The 22,012-nt window shown below is 36.6% G+C and overlaps 1 protein-coding gene and 1 long non-coding RNA gene across 10 annotated transcripts in view; one reads left to right on the top strand and one right to left on the bottom strand.

Moving 5' to 3' along the window:
- Positions 1 to 22,012, bottom strand: part of METTL15 (methyltransferase 15, mitochondrial 12S rRNA N4-cytidine) — a 375,213-nt gene that overhangs the window by 317,350 nt on the left and 35,851 nt on the right. The gene's annotated exons all lie outside the window — the stretch shown is intronic.
- LOC145526850 (uncharacterized) lies at positions 7,117 to 16,625 on the top strand. Its single transcript, XR_014069236.1, has 2 exons — positions 7,117 to 11,419; positions 16,049 to 16,625. It is a non-coding gene; the product is annotated as an uncharacterized LOC145526850 (long non-coding RNA).

Genomic DNA, 22,012 nt, shown 5'->3' with positions numbered 1-22,012 from the left:
GCAGATGATTCTGGGAAAATACTATATGAACAAAATTACTTTACCTAAGTCACCTGTTGGGAGCCGTTCTGGACCTACTGCCGGATGACAAAGTCAACGCACCAATCAAGAAGAAACTGCAAAGCAGTTTCTCTCCAAGATTGGAACCTTCCCTCCTTCTTATTTCTATGCTTTTGTTGTGGCTAACTCTGTTTTATTCTTTGATGGCTGGAGTTGTAGAGGCTTCCATGATGAGGTCATGAGAGTCCAGCAAAAAGAAAAATGATCCCTTGCCCCAGAGAAACATTCCAAAAATGATTAAACCTACTGAGGCCCCTGACTGGTGGGTCGCTAACATTCAGCCAGGGAATAAGGCCATGATCATTTGGAAAACAAGCCCTAAGCCTATTGTGACCTGGCCTCATGAGGGAATTGTTATTGATGACCGGAAAACTTACGTCATGTATCAGGGAAAATTACAGAAACTAAGCCAATTGCCTTTTACCCTCAGAATCTAAGCATAAATGGAAAAGAAAAATATAAATTGCATTGTAAATAGTTTCTAAGTAAACTGCAAAAGACTTCCCTCTGCCAGAAATAGTCTTGTGGTATGTGCGTAGATGGTAAACAAGCCACCGCTGACAATGGCTGTACTATGAAAAACTTTGCCCTTAACCACCGCTATAGTACTTATTCACTGAAGCAAGACGCTGTATTTGCTGTAGTAACAGGCTGTACAAAATAAGTAAATAAAATAATATAATTTATAGACAATGTTTTAATAAAATAAAAATAGGTTTCAGGGTAAACATGTAACCAAAATGTGACAATAGACTAGGAAAAAACTTTTAACACATCTTAGAATCAGGGGATGTTGATCTGAATGGAAAAATATTGTAAAAATCATTACATAGAAGATCATGTGCTATATAAATACAGACTAAAGCAATAAAGATTATGGTCCTTGGGCCATCAAAAACTCTCTGTCTCCTTTCTTTTCCTTTCGCCGATGCCGTTCATCCCTTGGGGACCCCTGGACCAGCTGGAGTGGGACTCCGGCAGTCACCAAAGGTGAGAAAATGCATTTCACTGTGTAACATGTATATGCTATACATATATATATAGTTTTATTAAAGTTATATTAAAAAAGCATCATATTAAAATTAGATAACCAAGTAACAGCATGTGGAGAGAGTTATGAGATGAGAAATCTGGAACAGACTTCAAATGACAGCAAAAGCAGTACTACTGTGGAAAGAAGTTCTAGCAACAGGTGCAGAAAGACAAGCACATGGGAAGGCAGCCATGAAGCCTGACAGAATTCTGGGAATAAAATATTTAGAATTTATGCCACACTTTTTTTTTTAAAGCATTTTACACACATCAACTAATTAATCATCAAAACACCCACATGAATATTTCTTCATTATCACACCCAAGAATGATGAGTTACTTTTTCTTAACTACATGATACAAATCATACTTAAAATTTTTTCACTTTCCACACCAAACTTTTCTGCAATATTTGCCTTTTCATCTAGAACTAATTTAATCATAGCTTTTGGTATCTTCAACAGTTTCTATTGCCCCAAACAAATCTAAAATTAGATTGCTTGTTTCTGATAGATTTCCTTAGAGAGTGACATCAGGATTTATTAAAAGAATGAATACACCATGGTTGCAAGGTTCACATTCAGTCTGATAAAGTATATTAAAGTTCAGAATAGGTACTGGACAAATAAATAGAATATAAAAAATTTTTAAAAATTCTGAAGAAAAAAAAAACACTAGGGTAATTTTCTCAGACTCTATGACATTACTAAATGATTCTTTCCCAAGAACTTACTAATCATCAAATCCCATAGCCTTTTCTAAAATGCTCTTAAGTCTGTGATTCTAACAAACACGCTTTTGTCCTTGGACGTCCATAACAACGTGCACTCTGATTTACCCTCTTCACTAACAGCTACTTCTTTCTTTTAAATGAATGAGCATCCCAAGAATTCCCTTTGTTGGAAGTGAGTTCTTAAACCAGATTGCCTGAGTTTGTATTCAAACTCTTCCACTTACTAGCTATGTGAACTACGGTAATCTCTTGTGTGTGCTAGTTGTTCCATCTGTAAAAAGATGCTGGGAAGAACTGTACTATATCTATTTTACAGGGGCTGTATGAGAAATATGTAAAAAAAGTATGTCTAATAGACATACTTTGCATGGCACATAATGAACAAATGCTAACAGCAATGATGATGTTAATTTCTATTATTACTATTATCCTCTTTGTAATATTATCTAATCTTAAAGCTTCAATTATTCCTACTTTATGAATAATCTTTAAAAGTAAATTTTGTTGATGTAACCTTTTTCTAGAACTTTAATTCTCATTTTGAATCACCTGCTGAATACCTCCATTACAGTACCCTGCCAACAGGACAAATTCAATAGGCACCAAACAAAACTAACCACCACCTCAAAATTATCATGCTTCTTATGCTTTCTTTCTAGATGTAGAAATTCAAAGTGTAAGTAATATTTCATTACTTGCTTGCTTGCTTGCTAAGTCGCTTCAGTCGTGTCTGACTCTGTGCGACCCCATAGACGGCAGCCCACCAGGCACTGCCGTCCCTGGGATTCTCCAGGCAAGAGTACTGGAGTGGGTTGCCATTTCCTTCTCCAGTGCATGAAAGGAAAAAGGGAAAGTGAAGTCGCTCAGTCACGTCCGACTCTTAGCAACCCCATGGACTGCAGCCTACCAGGCACCTCCGTCCATGGGATGTTCCAGGCAAGAGTACTGGAGTGAGGTGCCATTGCCTTCTCCAATTTCAGTACTATACCATCTTAAATTATAATCTAGACGATTATTCCAACCCATTTTCTCCAATTTGGCAGTATATAATTTGTCTTCTAATGTTTTCATACTTTGACTAAAATTATTACTCTTTTACTTAAATAGTAAGAAATGTGGTCTACCATAAGTTATTCTAGCATCACTCATTTTTACTTTAGTATCTATTTGTACATTAACTCTTTCAACTTAAGTTTCCTGTATGGAATGATATATAATCTCTACCTTAACTCCAAAGTTTCACTATATTGCTGTTTTCTATCATTGACATATAATACTTAATATTTATTATGTTTCATTTCACTTTTATTTCTTTAAATTACAGTTTGTACATTACATTGATTTTTTTATTGTGTATTTGGTTGTACGTTCAGGATAAAAAAAGGATGATACAAAACATTCACAATAAAAAAAAGGACGTTAGGTATAATAGAATTAAAAATCAATGTACTAAATGAAGAGCTACATTAGGGAGCTTTATTGACTTTCTAGGTTTATAAAGGAAGGAAGTGTTAGTTATTGGTTTGTTTAAAAATATTTTCACTATTTAGTACATTTTATTTACAAGGAGTAGGGCAATGATAATCACTACCATTATCATATTACTTTACATACGCCTAATATTGTTGTTGTTGTTGTTCAGTTGCTCTCATGTCTGATTCTTTGCAACCCCATGAACTGCAGCACACCAGATTTCTCTGTCCTTCACTATTTCCCTGAGTTTGCTCAAACTCATGTCCTCTGAGTCAGTAACATCCCCTGCTCTTGCCTTCAATCTTTCCCAGCATCAGGGTCTTTTCAAATGAGTTAGCTGTTCAAACCAGGTGGCCAAAGTATTGGAGCTTGAGCTTCAGCGTGTCTTTCCAATGAATATTCAGGGTTGATTTTCTTTAGGATTGAGGGTTTGAAATCCTTGCTGTCCAAGGGACTCTCAAGAGTCTTCTCCAGACCACAATTTGAAAGCATCAGTTCTTTGGTGCTGAGCCCCCTTTAGGGTCCACTCTCATATCCATACATAACTACATACCTTTAACAGCACAGCCTCCTTTATGGTCCATTCTCATATCGGTACATGGCTATACAGCTTTTGTCAGCAAAGTGATGTCACTGCTTTTTGAAACTCTGTCTAGGTCTGTCATAGTTTTTCTTCCAAGGAGCAAGTAGCTTTTAATTTCATGGCTGCAGTCAGCATCTGCAGTGATTTTGGATCCCAAGAAAATAAAATCTGTCATCGTTTATACTTTTTCCTCATCTATTTGCCAAGAAGTGGTGAGACCAGATGCCATGATCTTACTTTTCTGAATGTTAAGTTTTAAGCCAGCTTTTTCACTCTCCTCTTTCACCTTCATCAAAAGGCTCTTTAGTTCCTCTTCATTTTCTGCCAACAAAGTGGTATCTTCTGCATATCTAAGGTTGTTTATATTTCTCCTTGAAATCTTGATTCCAATTTGTGAGTCATCCAGACTGGCATTTCACTGTGCAGAGAAAATAAGCAGGGTGACAATATAAATAAGCAGGGTGACAATATACAGCCTTGACGTACTCCTTTGCCAATTTTGAACGAGTCCCTTGTTCCATGTCTGGATCTAACTATTGCTTCTTGTCCTGCACACAGGTTTTTCAGGAGACAGCCATGGTGGTCTGGTATTCCCATCTCTTAAAGAATATTCCACGGTTTGCTGTGATCCACACAGTCAAAGGCTTTAGCATAGCCAATGAAGCAAAAGTAGATGCTTTTTTTGGAATACACTTGTTTTTTCTATGATCCAGCAGATGTTGGCAATTTGATCTCTGGTTCCTGTTCTTCAGAGCTATTACAAAATATCACTTATGATATTAACTTCATATATACATATTCTATGCCAAAATTAAATACAACAACTCCAATATTTATAAAATGCTTTTAGAAACTAACAAGGGTCACATTTAAGAAGATAGGGTCACACTAAGAATAAATAGAGCAGATCAGTATATAACCATAGACTTTTTTTTTATAAAAGACATCAAGGAAACCATTCTTGATTAAACTTAGATATTAATTCTAAAAAATACCTAAGTCTGAAACTTAAGCCAGTGAGTTAATTGCAGGACTTCCCTGATAGCTCAATTGAAAAAGAATCCGGGATACCCTAGTTCGATTCCTGGGTTGGGAAGATCCGCTGAGGAAGGGATAGGATACCCACTCCAGTATTCTGGCCTGGAGAATTCAATGGACTGTATAGCCCATGGGGTCGCAAAGAGTGGGACACGACTGAGCGACTTACACTTTCACTTTCATTGTCTTAACACAAGCAATTCTGAAAGTAGTATAATAACCCAATATTAAGAGAAAGATCATGCCATCATCTGCTCCTTAATTACTTCCCAACAATACACCTATAGTTAAGAATCATTATTTTCTTTTCATGATATGAGAAAATTAGTTCAGTTCAGTTCGGTCTCTGAGTTGTGTCCGACCCATTGAGACTCCATGGTTTGCAGCATGCCAGGCTTTCCTGTTCATCACCAACTCCCGGAGTTTACTCAAATTCATACCATTGAATTGGTGATGCCAACCAACCATCTCACCTTCTGTCGTCCCCTTCTCCTCTGCCTTCAATCTTTCCCAGCATCAGGGTCTTTTCAAATGAGTCAGTTCTTTGCATCAGGTGGCCAAAGTATTGGAGTTTCAGCTTCAACATCAGTCCTTCCAATGAATATTCAGGACTGATTTCCTTTAGGATACACTAGTTGGATCTCCTTGCAGTCCAAGGGACTCTCAAAGAGTCTTTTCCAACACCACAGTTCAAAAGCATCAATTCTTCGGCACTCAGCTTTCTTTATAGTCCAACTCTCATATCCATACATGACTACTGGAAAAAACATAGCTCTGACTAGATAGATTTTTGTTGACAAAGTAACGTCTCTGCTTTTTAATATGCTGTCTAGGTTGGTCATAACTTTTCTTCCAAGGAGCAAGTGTCTTTTCATTTCATGGCTGCAGTCACCATCTGCAGTGATTTTGGAGCCCAAAAAACAAAGTCTGTCACTGTTTTCATTGTTTCCCCATCTATTTGCCATGAAATGATGGGACCAGATGCCATGATCTTAGTTTTCTGAATGTTGAGCTTTAAGCCAGCTTTTTCACTCTCCTCTTTCACTTTCATCAAGAGGCTCTTTAGTTCTTCTTCACTTTCTGCCATAAGGGTGGTATCATCTGCATATCTGATGTTATTGATATTTCTCCCAGCAATCTTGATTCCAACTTGTGCTTCATCTAGCACAGTTTTTCTCATGATTTACACTACATATAAGTTATTTAACTTATAAGCAGGGTGACAATATACAGCCTTTACGTACTCCTTTCCCGAATGGAACCAGTCTGTTGTTCCATGTCCAGTTCTAACTGTTGTCTTCTGACCTGCATACTGATTTCTCAGGAGGCGGGTCAGGTGGTCTGGTATTCCCATCTCTTTAAGAATTTTTCACAGTTTGTTGTTATACACACAGACAAAGGCTTTGGCATATTCAATAAAGCAGAAGTAGATGTTCTTCTGGAACTCTGTTGCATTTTTATGATCCAATGGATGTTGGCAATTTGATCTCTGGTTCCTCTGCCTTTTCTAAATCAGCTTGAACATCTGGAATTTCTCGGTTCAAGTACTGTTGAAGCCTAGCTCGGAGAATTTTGAGCCTTACTTTGCTAGCTTGTGAGATGAGTACAATTGTGCGGTAGTTTGAGCATTCTTTGGCATTGCCTTTCTTTGGGATTAGAATGAAAACTGATCTTTTCCAGTCCTGTGGCCACTGTTGAATTTTCCAAATTTGCTGACATATTGAGTTCAGCACTTTCACAGCATCATCTTTTAGGATTTGAAATAGCTCTACTGGAATTCCATCACCTCCACTAGCTTTGTTCACAGTGATACTTCCTAAGGCCCACTTGACTTTGCATTCCAGGATGTCTGGCTCTAGGTGAGTGATCACACTATCATGATATCTGCGTTGTAAAGATCTTTTTTGTACAGTTCTTCTGTATATTCTTGCCACCTCTTCTTAATATCTTCTGCTTCTGTTAGGCCCATACCATTTCTGTCCTTTATTGAGCCCATCTTTGCATGAAATGCTCCCTTGGTATCTCTAATTTTCTTGAAGAGATCTCTACTCTTTCCCATTCTATTGTTTGCCTCTGTTTCTTTGCACTGATCACTGAGGAAGGCTTTCTTATCTCTCCTTGCTATTCTTTGGAACTCTGCATTCAAATGGGTTTATCTTTCCTTTTCTCCTTTGCCTTTACCTTCTCTTCTTTTCTCAGTTATTTGTAAGGCCTCCTCAGACAACCATTTTGCCATTTTGCATTTCTTTTTCTTGGGGATGGTCTTGATCCCTGTCTCCTGTACAATGTCACAAACCTCCATCCATAGTTCTTCAGGCTCTCTAATCTCTTGAATAATCTATTTCTCACTTCCACTATATAAATCTTATGATTTTAGGTCATACCTGAAAGGTCTAGTGGTTTTCCTTACTTTCTTCAATTTAAGTCTGAATTTGGCAATAAGGAGTTCATGATCTGAGCCACAGTCAACTCCCAGTCTTGTTTTTGCTGACTGTATAGAGCTTCTCCATCTTTGGCTGCAAAGAATATAATCAATCTGATTTCAGTATTGGCCATCTGGTGATGTCCATGAGGAAATTGGGGTTTATTATTTCAGAAACAAAGGCTAAATAACATTTCTCTTATTTCTGTCACAGAGTAAACAACAATTGTTTTTCTGAAACAATTTAAAGTGTCTTTTTCACAGAATTCTCTATTCTCCAATTTGTGTTTGAAGGCCATTATCTTCTGAGTGGGACCATCAGATTTGATGACTAAAGCTACCAGAGAACAAAAATAACTGCCTATACTATTCTTTGTAAGTTTTTCAGTAGATACACATAATTTTATAATAGAAGAGGGGAAATACATTTGTCTACAGACAAGTTTAAAAACTTATAAAAATTATTTTTTAGAGTTTCTATCATTTAATAAGATGATCTTGAACAAATGTTTTTGATTGTTTTATTCCTTCCCCCTTCCCTGGGAATAAAGCACTGTTAATTTTTAACATTTGAGAAACAAATAAGAGTGACTTAAAACATCTAGAAAGTGATGACATAAATGTTTATGAGGAAAGATATTTATCTATTTGAAAAGGTCATTTTTAAAGACTTCAAATATTCTGTTGCAATGAATATCCACAGTCACAAAGAATTATGGCATACTGAACTAAAGATACACTTTCCTAATACATTTAGATCTGTTAAAAACCATCAACATAAAACATATTTATGACATGAACAGAAAAATGAGTTTCTAATTATTCTACCTATTTTAAAGCAAGAAAATGTTTCCATGTTATATTTGCCTTAATAGAAATTTCAGGTCTTCACCTATTTTTCTTCTACAACTAGGTACCATTCCAAGATCATGTCTCCCATAAAGTACAAGGGATGAATGAGATTTTCTATGAGGTCCCTTCCAACTCTAGTTTCCTATCCTACCGTACACTTTAGACCCTAAAGAAAAAGAATAATAACACATTAGATGCATGTGAGAACATACAAATTTTTCCAAACAGCATATCATTTCCCAAAGAAGACCTGGAACTTATACAAAATAAGTGACATAAACAAAGCCCAAGGATATAAAGTAACCTACCTAAGATGACAGAACAAGTTAATGGCAGGGCAGAAACTACAAACTGCTAGTATTTACTGTGAATTTACCACTCTACAAGGTAGGTACTATTACAAAGCAAATTTTATAAATGAGAAATCTGAAGCAAAGGGAAGGAAAGTGGCTTGTGTAGATCATAAAGTAACAAGTTAGAGGAGGAACAGAGGTTTGTCCTCAATTTGCCTCTAGAGCCTTGTTTCTAGCCACTATACTAAAACTTGCTTTTTAATTACAAGTTGGATCTTCTAATTCTCTTTCTAGCTCTTTTATGGAGACTTGATAAATAAAAATGCCTGCTTGAAAATAAGATAAACTTTGCACTTATAAGTTACACAGAAAAGAATCAATAGCAGAAACATCAGATAAGAATCCGAGTTTGAAACTTTAAATAGCTCTGTTATTTCAACTGATATTAGGTATTTATATTAAAATGCAAAGGAGTCAATTTAGGAGATTAACAGAGGCTCAAATTGTAAAACAGAACTTTCTCAAGAGCTACTAATTTCTGCACTTAGCTCATGCTTCCAACTCTACCACATGGATGTTTGTTAAACGAGCCTAACGATTAGAGCCTCTGTCCAGAATCATTCTAAATTGGGACCTTAATTGTTTCTGTTTCATGACTCAGTGGGTGTAATATTTTATCTGCTGGATTTTCTAAATGCCAGTTCCATCATGTTCTGAGCACACTCTTTTGCCCACTCAATAGACTGGGTCACCAAGACAAAACTTTGGGATAACAGGATAATGAAATTTTCTAAGTCTTTAATTATTCTGTCTTACAAGTAACAAAGGACACACAAGCAACCAATAGACTAATATTTTTAAGGACTCATCTACCTTTCTTTCTTTCTCTCTTCCCCCTACCTCGATTTATCAAGCCCAACTGTATGAAACACACATTAAAAATTTCTTTTAAAAATTATTTTCCAGATTAAAAAAAGTCCCCCAAAGGCCATGAATTAAAAGAAAAAAAAAAGTTTCACAACATTGTTTTTTCTTTTGCTCTCCATGAACTATCAAACTATAAAAAGCATGTGGTATGGCCACCATATGGCTATCACAAACTATATAAACAAATCTTTTTCAGTAAAATTGACTGGAAAGAAAAATTTTGTATCCTGAACCCCACTTCCTTCCTGCCATCCATTTGGAAATGAGAACTGAATTCACAAGAGGGGAGGTTACAGGATGATTTTAAAAAGCAGCTTCAGCATAATGCAGAAGGAAGCAGCAGTGTGGTACAGCAAAAAGATATGCATAAGCTCTGAAGCCATATAAAACAAATTCTATCACTTCCTTGCTCTGTGAAGTTGGGTGATCCATTTTCCTTCTCTATACCTAAATTCACTTGTCTACAATGTACATAAAGTAGCAAGTGTAGCCAAGGGGACAGAAAGTAACTCTAAAAGTCTCAGGAAATAAAAGCAGAAATACAGATATAATAGCCATGGTTATATAATATGAATAAAGCAGACACTCATGCCACTGGCTGACCCTATTTCAGAAACAAATAACTATATCAGATAATTGAAATGTGAAGAAAGAGGGTGGAACCAATAATAACAGGGGTAAAAATTAGAAATCAAAGATTCCTTTTCAGAAGAAAATTCAGAAAATACAGGTCTTAAAGAATGGCCATAAACCTACTTGCAATTCTAAACTTTGGTGAGTGAAGACACACAGACATTTACTAGATGCAGGAGAAGGGGTAGTAATTCAATAAACAGTTACTAAGTGAGACACTGTAGTTAAATGTTAGAAAAATATAGAGTAGGCATGACCTCTCTGGTTTAAAGAAACAGGTAAGTTAGCAGACAATTATAAAAGGGTAGTAAATGATACCATGGAAGAAAGAACAGAAGCACATACAAGGTAGCAGAAACTGGAAAAAACTCATAGGTCTGCTGTGGATGGCAAGTAAGACATGTGGCAGAAGATGAGGCTGATGATATAGAATAGGCCAGATGGTAAAGGAACTTGTACATCTGCCAGGAATTTACAGTCCATTAAATGGAAAAGTGATTTGATCAGATGTAAAGTTAAATCCACTGAACAGCAAAGTGGAAGATGTACTGAAAGTAAGTGCTCAATTAAGACATTCTTGCAGTCATCCTGGTAAGGGATAAGAAAGTGGTGATGTGATATTTTAAAGTGGGGGAGGTTTTAAAGTGAGCATAATCCAGTCCAGAGTACCTACTGGTTTTTAATTCAAGCACCAACCAAATAATTATATAGTAGAATATTTAGAGCTATAAGTTTAATTCATTTCCAAATACCTATTTTGAATATCAGGTCCAAATATTTGTCTTGTGAAAACAAATTTCTTCCAGTGAAAAGCTTTCATCCATAAAAAGCACATCACAAACAGGGAAACCTTTTCTTATTACCTATTTTCTGATCACTGTTCTTCTGTCTAAACAGATGGGAAATTCCTCCTCTTAATTCAACTGAGGGCAGAAACTTCAAATGGTAAGAACTTTCTGGCATGATTTTACAAGAGTGCTTAAATCTATTCCAACAACATAGTGTGGGAGTATTTCAGCACAGGTTGGAACAGTTTCAGGTTCATCATTACCTCCTGAGAATACCTTTGACAAATAAAGCCTTAAATGAAAGTAAGGTTAAAGTCTCAACTCTCCTGAATAGATAGCATTATTATTCTCTTCTGTTTTTAACATTCTAACCCTTATGAGTAGAACTCAAACTGTTGATATCTAGAAATGATAACAACATATTCCCACCCTTTATAATGAAATTATATAAATGTCAGGGAGTTTTTGTTTAGCTTTGTTTTTTCCCTCAGGGGGTGTGTAGGGAGAGAATCTTTCATTTTTTAAAATCATCCCCACTTCAAATTCAGTAGCTGCTGCTGCTGCTGCTGCTAAGTCGTTTCAGTCGTGTCCGACTCTGTGCGACCCCACAGACGGCAGCTCACCAGGCTCTGCCGTCCCTAGGATTCTCCAGGCAAGAATACTGGAGTGGGTTGCCATTTCCTTCTCCAGTGCATGAAAGGGAAAAGCGAAAGTGAAGTCGCTCAGTCATGTCCGACTCTTAGCGACCCCATGGACTGTAGCCTACCAGGCTCCTCCGTCCATGGGATTTTCCAGGCAAGAGTACTGGAGTGGGGTGCCATTGCCTTCTCCGCAAATTCAGTAGAGATATTCCTAAAGCACGTTTCCCAACTCAATAAATAAACTCAACCTTCTCTCTAACTTTTGTTCTGTCTCCAACCTCTCCCTATCCAAGGCAACAGACACTGGTTTGTTTCTGTGTTTGCTTATGGAAGAAGTATTAACGAGAAGATACCATTCCAATTTCTTTGCTCCCACAATCTCTCTCACACAAATTCACATCAACGCCATGACCCAGAGAGAAGTGATAAGAAAGAAGAGGGAAACAGGTAATAACAGGAAAAGAGAAAAGAATCAGTAACAGTAAAATATGGACCAAGCTGAAGAAAGACCAGTACTATACTAGTGCATTATAATTACTAAATTGAAAAATGAAAATATTTCCAGGCAAAGTACTTTGTCGACCTTTTGACATGAAGGAGCACTGAAGGAGACTGGAGGGTGTGGGAAGAATAAGGATTAAGCCTTTCAATTAAGGTTGATTCAATTAAGGTTTGATTAAGCCTTTCAAACCTAACCTGGCAAGAAGTTTAAAACTACCTGCCCAAGAGATGTATCCTAAGCAATGAAAGCCCCATAAACTGTATATTTGAAATCTGAAGAGGTTACATTGGCCCTAGTCATGTAAAGAGTGTGAAAGTATCAGATATTAACCAACTTCTTTTTCTAAATTCCTCAGTTGGCTCAGTGAGTAGTTTCCACTTGGGGGGATGTTTTGTTGCCTCAGAATTTTATTTATTGACTCATTTGAGAAATGCAAATGTACTTTAAGCTTTGTCTTGTTATCATGATTTTTTGTATAGGTCCTTTTTCTAGTTAACATAATATTTCTGCTGGAAGCAAAATAATTCTGAACAGTCATTTACTAGTTTCGTTTGGGTAATCCATCAGAAATACTCCAATGAAAAGAGATAGCCCTACTCTCATCATATCTTTAGGAGAAGGAAATGGCAACCCACTCCAGTACTCTTGCCTGGAAAATCCTATGGACAGAGGAGCCTGGTAAGCTGCAGTCCATGGGTTCGCTAAGGGTCGGACACGACTGGCTACTTCACTTTCACTTTTCACTTTCATGCATTGGAGAAGGCAATGGCAACCCACTCCAGTGTTCTTGCCTGGAGAGTCCCAGGGACGGGGGAGCCTGGTGGGCTGCCGTCTGTGGGGTCGCACAGAGTCGGACACGACTGAAGTGACTTCGCAGCATCATATCTTTAAGCCATCCTCAACCACTACTTGCCTACCTCACCCCAATTATATATTGTAAATCTAGAATCATACCTTTCTTAATAATTGTCTAATTCAAAACAATTACATAATCTATAATAGGCACAGCAGGCTGGAAAGGAAGGTGATCTGCAAAGTCACACAGAGTTGGGATCAGAACACAGGTCTATTGATTTGCAAATCAAGAGATTCACATGTCTAAAACATGCAAGCTACAAGAATGGCCTTGGCTAGACCTTGGAGGCCACACCTTGGCCTTCCTAGACTAGAACAGATTGTGTGGTTTCACCAACCCACCTCCCCACCCCCTAACACACACACACCTTGGCTACATCTATAATCCAGTACATTTCGTCATCATATTATTGTCATCTCCATATGTACCAAGCAGTGTTTATGAAATGCTTTATGAACAATGTCTAATTTAATATTAGAAAATCCTGACATAGGTTCATCAAAGTAGAAAAGGCTAAAACAATCAGAAAAGAGACTGAAGCCAAGATGATGTGCTGGTAATAAAGCATCAAGTTACTTGAAATAAATTCAAGTTTTTGGGCTAAATAAATAGCAGCATAGAAAAAAATGAAACATATTATTCCCTGCCCCAAAGCAATCATACCTAACAGTGTCTTAGCCTGGGAGTCAAATTGCTTAACAATCTGGCACCAGTCCACACTTCTAATGTCATTCCCCATATCCTTCAAAGCAGCATTATACTTTTTGGGTCCTCTTTATAAGTGCACTAAGTTATGCATCAATGGTTTTTTCATCCCTGAGATCATAGTATGCTTAAAAACATAGAATATGAACTCCATGATAGCCACTACAGTTCTAAAAACATAATACAAACTCAAGAACACCTGTTGACTGGAATGATGACAAGTACCACAGGTAACAGAGGAAGAAACTGAAAAAGGTAACAATAAAATCAAGTATACTGAATGTCTTGCTGACTGAAGAAACACGGTCCTCTATTTGTCAACATAAAGACGGATAAGGAGAAGCTACTTTAGCTTAGATATAAAAAAGCCAAAGACTTTGGCTGGCTCTTTTTTACAAGTGCTAATATGGCTCCAACTATTACATGGTTATATAATCTTGGCAGAACACAGTACTGATAAATAAACTGACTCCAGATTTAGAGAGAGGGCAAAGGGAAGTGGGGAGAGAAAAGGAGGGGAGTCAAGAAGTAAAGAGATAAACAAGAAATATACCAGGGAATGGAGATTTACTCCTTCTTAATGAGTTCTTGAGAATGAAAAATGTCATACCTTTGAAGAGATCAGCATAAGATATGGTAATGAGGTTCCCATAACACACTGAACTTCAGATGTCATAAAATGCTAGAAAATGGAGTTTTTTCCTTTGCAATTTATACTTTACCAATAATTCTCTAGTTGCTTAGAATCCCTAATAAAACTCTAAACACCCAGTTAAAAATATTTACATATCACAATTTTGCTAGCAAAAGAGGAAAAAAGAGGAAAAACTATATACCAAGAGATGACTCGAGGGAAAAAAGAAAGACAAGGAGTTAGTAAAGTAGTGTCACCAAGTTATGAGCAAAAAATAAAAACGAGTTTGGGTAAGAAGACTGAAAAAAGAATCCTTCAGGTGGGGTGGGGGAAGAATGAAATAGATGAGGGAAATTAAGAGGTACAAACTTCTAGTTATAAAATAAATGAGTCACAGGGATAAAATGTACAGCACAGAAAATATACTCAATAATAATACCATTGTATGGTGATAGATGGTAACTAGACTTATCAGGATGATCATTTTGTAATGTATAAAAATATCAAATCACTATATTGTGTAACAGTAAACTAACATAGTGTCATAGGTCCATTATACATCCAAAAACAAACTTGAGTAAAAAGAGATTACATTTGCAGTTATGGGGGTTGTGGGGGAGTTGGTAATTGGATGAAGGCAGTGCAACGGTATAAGCTTTCAGTTACAAATTAAGTACTAGGAACACAATGTAGAACATGATTAGTATAATTAACATTGATATATGTTATTTATGAATGTTAAGAGAGTAAATCCTGACTTCTCATCACAAGGAAAAATACTTTTTCTTTTAATTTGTATCTATACGAGATGATGGATGTTCACTAAAATTGTGGTAAACATTTCATGATGTAAGTCAAATCATTATGCTGTACATCTTAAACTTATACAATGCTATATGTCAATTGTATCTCACTAAAACTGGAAGAAAAACAGAAAAATCTGTTTACCCTCAGAAAGGTGAGACTAACTGGAGATATTCTTAGGCAAAAGAGTGTACAATTCAGCATCTCCCAACATTACACATGCAGAGCATTAAGTTTTCCAAGCATATTAACAATGTTTTTGAAAAACAGATCAGAAAGAGGTGAGGTGGGTGGAACTCTTTGGTTAAATAAGTTTGTACAATGGGCTACACAAAGTTAAAAACATTTTGCTTTTTTTTCCCCCTAGGATTCTTACATACTAGTGTATAATAAAGAATGTTATTATATATTAATATAATTATATATATAATATATAATTATATTATATATATTCTTATTACATAATAAGAATATAATAATAATAAGCATCTCCAACAAAAGGGCAGATTTTCCTATGTTTCTAAAACTTAACCATAGAATTTCTTAAAGCCCATCTCATTAGAACAGACTTAGAGTAAAATGAATGAAAAACCAAAAGGTCAAATGGTTGCTGTTGTTCTTAAATGTTTCTGAGGAGTGAAAGAACAAAGACCATTGACTCTAGTCCAACAAATCTAAGATCATGTTGATTATAAGATGCAATATTAATACATACTATGAAAAAAAATGCTGCCAATAAATTATGACATGTCATCAATTGTAAAATATGTCTCAATTTCAAATAACTTCAAAAGTAATATTTAAGTGCTCATGCGCAGTTGTTCAGTCATGTTCAACTCTGCAATGTCATGGACTGTAGCCCACCAGGTTCTTCTGCCTATGGAAGTTTTCAGGCAAGAATACTGGGGTGGGTTGTCATTTCCTCCTCCATGGGACCTTCCCCATTAAGGAATCAAAACTGCATCTCCTGCACTGGCAGGTGAATTCTTTACCACTCTGCCAAATATTTAAGAGTAATGATTAAAAGACTGTAATCCCTTTCCTGTCATGTGCTGTGTGCTTAGTCGCTCAGTCGTGTCCGACTTTTTTGCAACCCCATGGACGGTAGCCCGCCAGGCTCCTCTGTCCACGGGGATTCTCCAGGCAAGAATATTGAAGTGGGTTGCCATTTCCTCTTCCAATTTACTACCATATAGATTGTCTATTGTACATTTAGATCAAATACTTTCTTAAATTTCCTTTCCAAATTTGGCACAAGACAGCACTCTAATGTGTTGCCATAAACTGCCTAATGTATTTATTACACAGATTTGTTGAAGATTTTCGATAAGTTACTAGCTGGGCTTCAAGTTCCACATTTGATTATGGATAAATAATTCCCATATTCCAGGGACGCTGAGAGGATTTAAAGAAATAATATATGTAAAGTGCTAGGAAATTAGTAAGCACTTAATATGTGAGTTCCCTTCTCTTTCCTCTTGTTTTTCCTCTCAGTAATTAATCCTAGCACTTTATCATCTTGCCAGAACATATTTGATCACTTCAGCCAAAATACCTTCCTGGTCTTGATTTCCTGTTTAATCTTCTGTAAACATGAAGAACACCTAATCAATCCCCCTTGCAGAATCCTTTATACAACTGCTGCTGCTGCTGCTAAGTCGCTTCAGTCGTGTCCGACTCTGTGCGACCCCATAGACGGCAGCCCACCAGGCTCCCCCGTCCCTGGGATTCTCCAGGCAAGAACACTGGAGTGGGTTGCCATTTCCTTCTCCAATGCATGAAAGTAAAAAGTGAAAGCGAAGTCGCTCAGTCGTGTCCGACTCTTAGCGACCCCATGGACTGCAGCCTACCAGGCTCCTCTGTCCAGAGGATTTTCCAGGCAAGAGTACTGGAGCAGGGTGCCATAAAAGTACTTTAAAACAAATATGACCACAATGAAGAAACAGACTATTTCAAAATCATATCATTTTTAATAAGTTTATTAAGGTCAAATTAATGCAATGTAAAGGAAACTAACCAAGCCATTTAATTTGTTTTTCTTAAATAAAACACATAATGTTTCATCAGACAGCAGGCTTTTATTTGACAAATCAATATACGATTGTTATATGAACTAGTTTCTGTGGCGCATAAAAGACTTCTCTCATGGACTGATAAATCAGCAAGCTAAAAAGAGAAGGGACTGAATTAAATAACTTTTAAGGGAAAAAAAGCATCAAGCAAGGGAGAAATTAAAGACACATGAAACAGGGTTAATAAAAGGGATTTTTTAAAAAGTCAACATAGTAACTATAGGTCTATTCAACAGACCAAAAGGAAAAAAAAAAAAAATCATAAAGCAAAACAAAAACTAAATACCAAAGAACAATTAAGCAACTTGCCAAAAAACAAAATACTTTGGTGGGATGTCAATCAGTAACACTGAGCTGACAACTGTGCCTTAATTAATTTTGAAACTGTTTCCAATTAGTTAGTATAGAACACTAGAGGCTTCATGCTGCCTATGACTCAGTGCACTGACTCATCCACCAAAACTTTTCTTACAGAAGAAATATCCAAGCACCCGCCAGGATGCAAGATCAAAAGGAAAGAAGGTTCACCAGCCTTCTTAGTTAAAGGCCTGTGATAAATTTAGATGACCGGAAGGATATGGAACAACTTTCCAAAAAGGTTTACTAGTCAAAAATAACTTGAAAAGTTTGATTTGTTAACAAAACAATGAAAATATATTCTTTAAAATTGCTATTGCAAATATCTCTATAAAGAATGCTAGTTGTTTTTTAAACTATATAGAGGACATAAATAATATAACCAAGGTTTATTAAAGTGTTTAATTCAATTCACTGATTCATCATATATAAATATCCCATGTTTCCTACCTTCTTAAAACAGAAGTGGAAACAAAATTTAGACATGAAAAAGAGCCTAAAATCACCATATATATTTAGCCCATTGAAGATGTCTTATTTTTTTTTTAGATTTAGTTTATCCTTAGTGTGGTCCAAGATTACTGACCTTTCTAGAATTAATATAAATGTCTTAAATGGTTCTTCAAAATAACTACAAAATACAATATAAAAAAAAAAGAATGCAAGTAACTACCTTTCCTTCCTTTTATTATAAAATTTATGTCTACCTAACTCAAACGTTTTATTAAATCACAGTTGCAATATAGGTGACTATTTCTGAAATAGTTTAGAAATATTTTGGGGCTGAAAGAGAGAAAAAAGAGCAATGAAAGACTACTACTCCCTTCAGGAAAAACAAAAAAGACCCTTCATTCAGAAACTGTTACCTAGGAGAGGGGCTGCTTAGCAGGACTCAGCCAGTCCTAATACTCTGGAGAGCCCAGGGGATCCATGGAGGGAAGTCAAGTTAATAGCAATTTAGTTCCTAAACAAATTGTCAGTAAGAGATCCATTTTGCTGTAAAAATCCATATGTAATTTTTTTAATGCCTTATGATTAAAAAAAATTAAAATGACTTACAAAGACAAGTTAGTTCAGAAAGTAAAAAAGCAAGTAAATGGAGATAGAAAAGGTTCGAAGATGGCAATGAAAACAGAAGAAATAAAAAGGTAAAATTAAAATCAGTAGTAAGGCTTACTCAAAACACATGACATAAAACATTTATGTTAGTTGATAAAGGCAGACCACAAAATTTATGAGTTTCCTAGAAGCCACTGAAAAAGAGAGAAACATATGCAGTTGCATCATTTGTCATATCCACAAAAATTTAAACACATACACACAAACCATAGTCATTCAAAATGTTTCCTTACTCCGTACCTTGAAAAAAAAAATTCCAATCAGTCTTCATAAAGAAATCACAGAAAACTGCCTTCTCTTACCTTCTCTTCCACCCTTACAGTGAATATAACAATGAGTTTAAAAGTTGTGTTACTTTTAATATTCCTCAATATAAGCAATGGAATAACACAGTGAGGCATGATTCAGTTAAACCAATTCTAAGAATGTGAAAACTATATGGTCCAAGTACACTGCAGTCCTTCATAAATTTTATTTCCCCCAAACTTTTTATAGGTATTAGGTGGCTGAGAGTTCAAAGTCATAATCTAAGACAAGAACCTGGAGTCTAGCTATTTTATGTTGTTTGCAAAAGAGCAAGTCTATCTATTTTGACAGTAAGCTAAACAGGAAAAGAAATGTGGCTGATATACACATAAGAAGGCAAATGAATCTAATGAGAACATCTGCTTGAATTAATTAAACAAGTGCTTAATGAGTTTCATTACATAAAAGATAAGGTAGTACTTAGTGGGGATACAATGTTGAACTTGTCTACCATCCTCCTATAGCAGAGTTTAGAGTGCTGGGGACCACATGCAATTAAATAACTAATTACAGCAGTGATAAAGACAATGATAAAATTGAGTGGCTGCTGGAGAAGCACCTAACCTGGAAATGAAATGTTAAAAAAGGCCTTCCAAAGAAATTACCATCTAAGCTGAGACCTGAGACCTGAAGCAGCAGTTAGCTCAGGGCTCCCAGGCAGAAGTTAACAGAAATCCCAGTCAGTCCTCCTCTAGATTCAGTTTCCTTAGCCCAACCATTAAATGATGGAGCTACTTAAGGATCAGGACACTTTCATTTACTCAAAGATCATGGCATCTGGTCTGATCACTTCATGGGAAATAGATGTGGAAACAGTGTCAGACTTTATTTTGGGGGGCTCCAAAATCACTGCAGATGGTGACTGCAGCCATGAAATTAAAAGACGCCTACTCCTTGGAAGGAAGGTTATGACCAACCTAGATAGCATATTTAAAAGCAGAGACATTACTTTGCCAACAAAGGTCCGTCTAGTCAAGGCTATGGTTTTTCCAGTAGTCATGTATGGATGTGAGAGTTGGACAGTGAAGAAAGCTGAGTGCTGAAGAATTGATGCTTTTGAACTGTGGTGTTGGAGAAGACTCTACAGAGTCCCTTGGACTGCAAGGAGATTCAACCAGTCCATCCTAAAGGAGATCAGTCCTGGGTGTTCATTGGAAGGACTGATGTTGACGTTGAAACTCCAATACTTTGGCCACCTCATGCAAAGAGCTGACTCATTGGAAAAGACCCTGATGCTGGGAAGGATTGGGGGCAGGAGGAGAAGGGGATGACAAAGGATGAGATGGTTGGATGGCATCACCGACTCAAGGGACATGGGTTTGGGTAGACTCCGGGAGTTGGTGATGGACAGGGAGGCCTGGCACGCTGCGATTCATGGGGTCGCAAAGAGTCACACATGACTGAGGAACTGAACTGACAAGGCAAAAATAATCAAATAAGCCCATGACTTCCACTTTTACTTACAGGATGATAACTAGGTGACTTGACAAGAATCAGCAATGTGTAACTGTTCTCAGGTTTTCTGTGACTTTGTTCTTCCTAAACCATCAAAAGAATATCTGGCTTTGTGCTCCCCGTTTCCTTCCCTATACTACACTGTAAGCTTTGTGGTATGTTGTCAAAACAGGAAAACATGGTTACATTAAGTAATGAAGAGCAAAGAAGATGAAGGATGAGTCAGAATAAATGTTAGCTTCGATGGGAGTAGAGGGGTAGCTTCTTCAAGAGTTTTGAAAAAAGAGATGGTTGAGCCACTGCATTTGATGAAGACAGAAGATGAGAAAAGGAACAAGAACAATATTAGAAAGTACTGCTGAGAATTAAAGAGTTCCAGTCATAGTTTGGAGAAATGCATAAAAACTTGCATTATTTTGAAATAATTGTTGTTTTAATGAATCATGTTCTTTTGACCACAATATTCCTCAAAGACTGCATCACATGATTTATGACTTTACTGAAATAAATCTGACAAGTTCTTATCTCATGCTCAGACTTCTCTGAGTTTCCGAACAATTTATCCAACTAGTTCTTGAAACTCCACGTTAGCTATGTGAAAAGCATGTAAAAAATGTCCAAAACAAAACAGAAATTTTCCTTAAAAAGATGAGTCTTCATGCAGCCAATGACAAGGTCATATACCTCCCTTAACAGCTTCATCTCGCTTCACCTCTCATGTCTAACTCTCCATCACCACATTCTGTTTATTTTTGATACAAAACCTCTCAAATCTGCCTACTTTGCTCCATCTAAACTGCCACCACTCTATCAAAATCTCTTTATGTAAATTGAATTACTTTCTAACTAGTCTCCTTTCATCCACCTTTACACAACCTATTCCCAGCCTACTACCTCTTATCTATGCTCCACAAAATGTTTTTACAAAATACATATCTAATCTAGTTTACCCACATCTCCTGCTGAAAACTTTTCAATGGATTCCCACTGTTTTTCAGATAAATATAAAAATCCTTAATATAGTCTCAGGCCCATCATTTTCTGATGAAGACTTCATCTCTTTCCATCTCTTCTCTGATGTCTAGTTTTAGCCAATCAGCTGGTCTTCAAGTTTTCCAGAAGTGCCCTGTTTTCTCCCACAATAGATTTCATGTGCTATCTCTGGTAGGAATGTTCTTTCCTATTCTTTAGATCTAAGCTCATAAGCCTTTCCCAAATGCCCATACTAAATCAGAAGTCTATTTGCCACTCTCACAAACGTACATGCCTTTCTCTAATGGCAATTATCACAGATGAAACTGTTCTTATTTGTGGATATTATGTTTCTGGGCTCCGTTACAAAATACCCTAAATTAAAGGGTTTAAAACAATAAACATTTATTATCTCACTGTTTCTATGGGTCAGGAATATAGAATCATCCGGCTCGGGGTCTCTCATAGGATGCAGTAACAGAGTCAACCAAGGTTGCATTCCTCTGAAGGCTTGTTCAAGCCAGAAGATCTGCTTTCAAGAGAACTCACTCACCTGGTGCTGGTTGTGAGGAGACCTCAGTTCCACTCCACGTAGGCCTCTCCATGGGTTGCTTAAGCATCCTAATGGCATGGTAACTTGCCTCTCAAAGCAAGTAATCCAAGATACAGCACACTTTCTTTTCTGACCTAGCCTTTGAAATGAAAAGCACCATAATTTCTTAACATCTTATTAGTCACACTGGTCAACCCAATTC

This window comes from Giraffa tippelskirchi, chromosome 11 (assembly GCF_054371585.1).
Source record: "Giraffa tippelskirchi isolate mGirTip1 chromosome 11, T2T-mGirTip1v1.2.pri, whole genome shotgun sequence".
Classification (NCBI taxonomy): Eukaryota; Metazoa; Chordata; class Mammalia; order Artiodactyla; family Giraffidae; genus Giraffa; species Giraffa tippelskirchi.
Note: the sequence above shows the minus strand (reverse complement) of the source record. Positions and strands in the feature narration are given on the sequence as shown.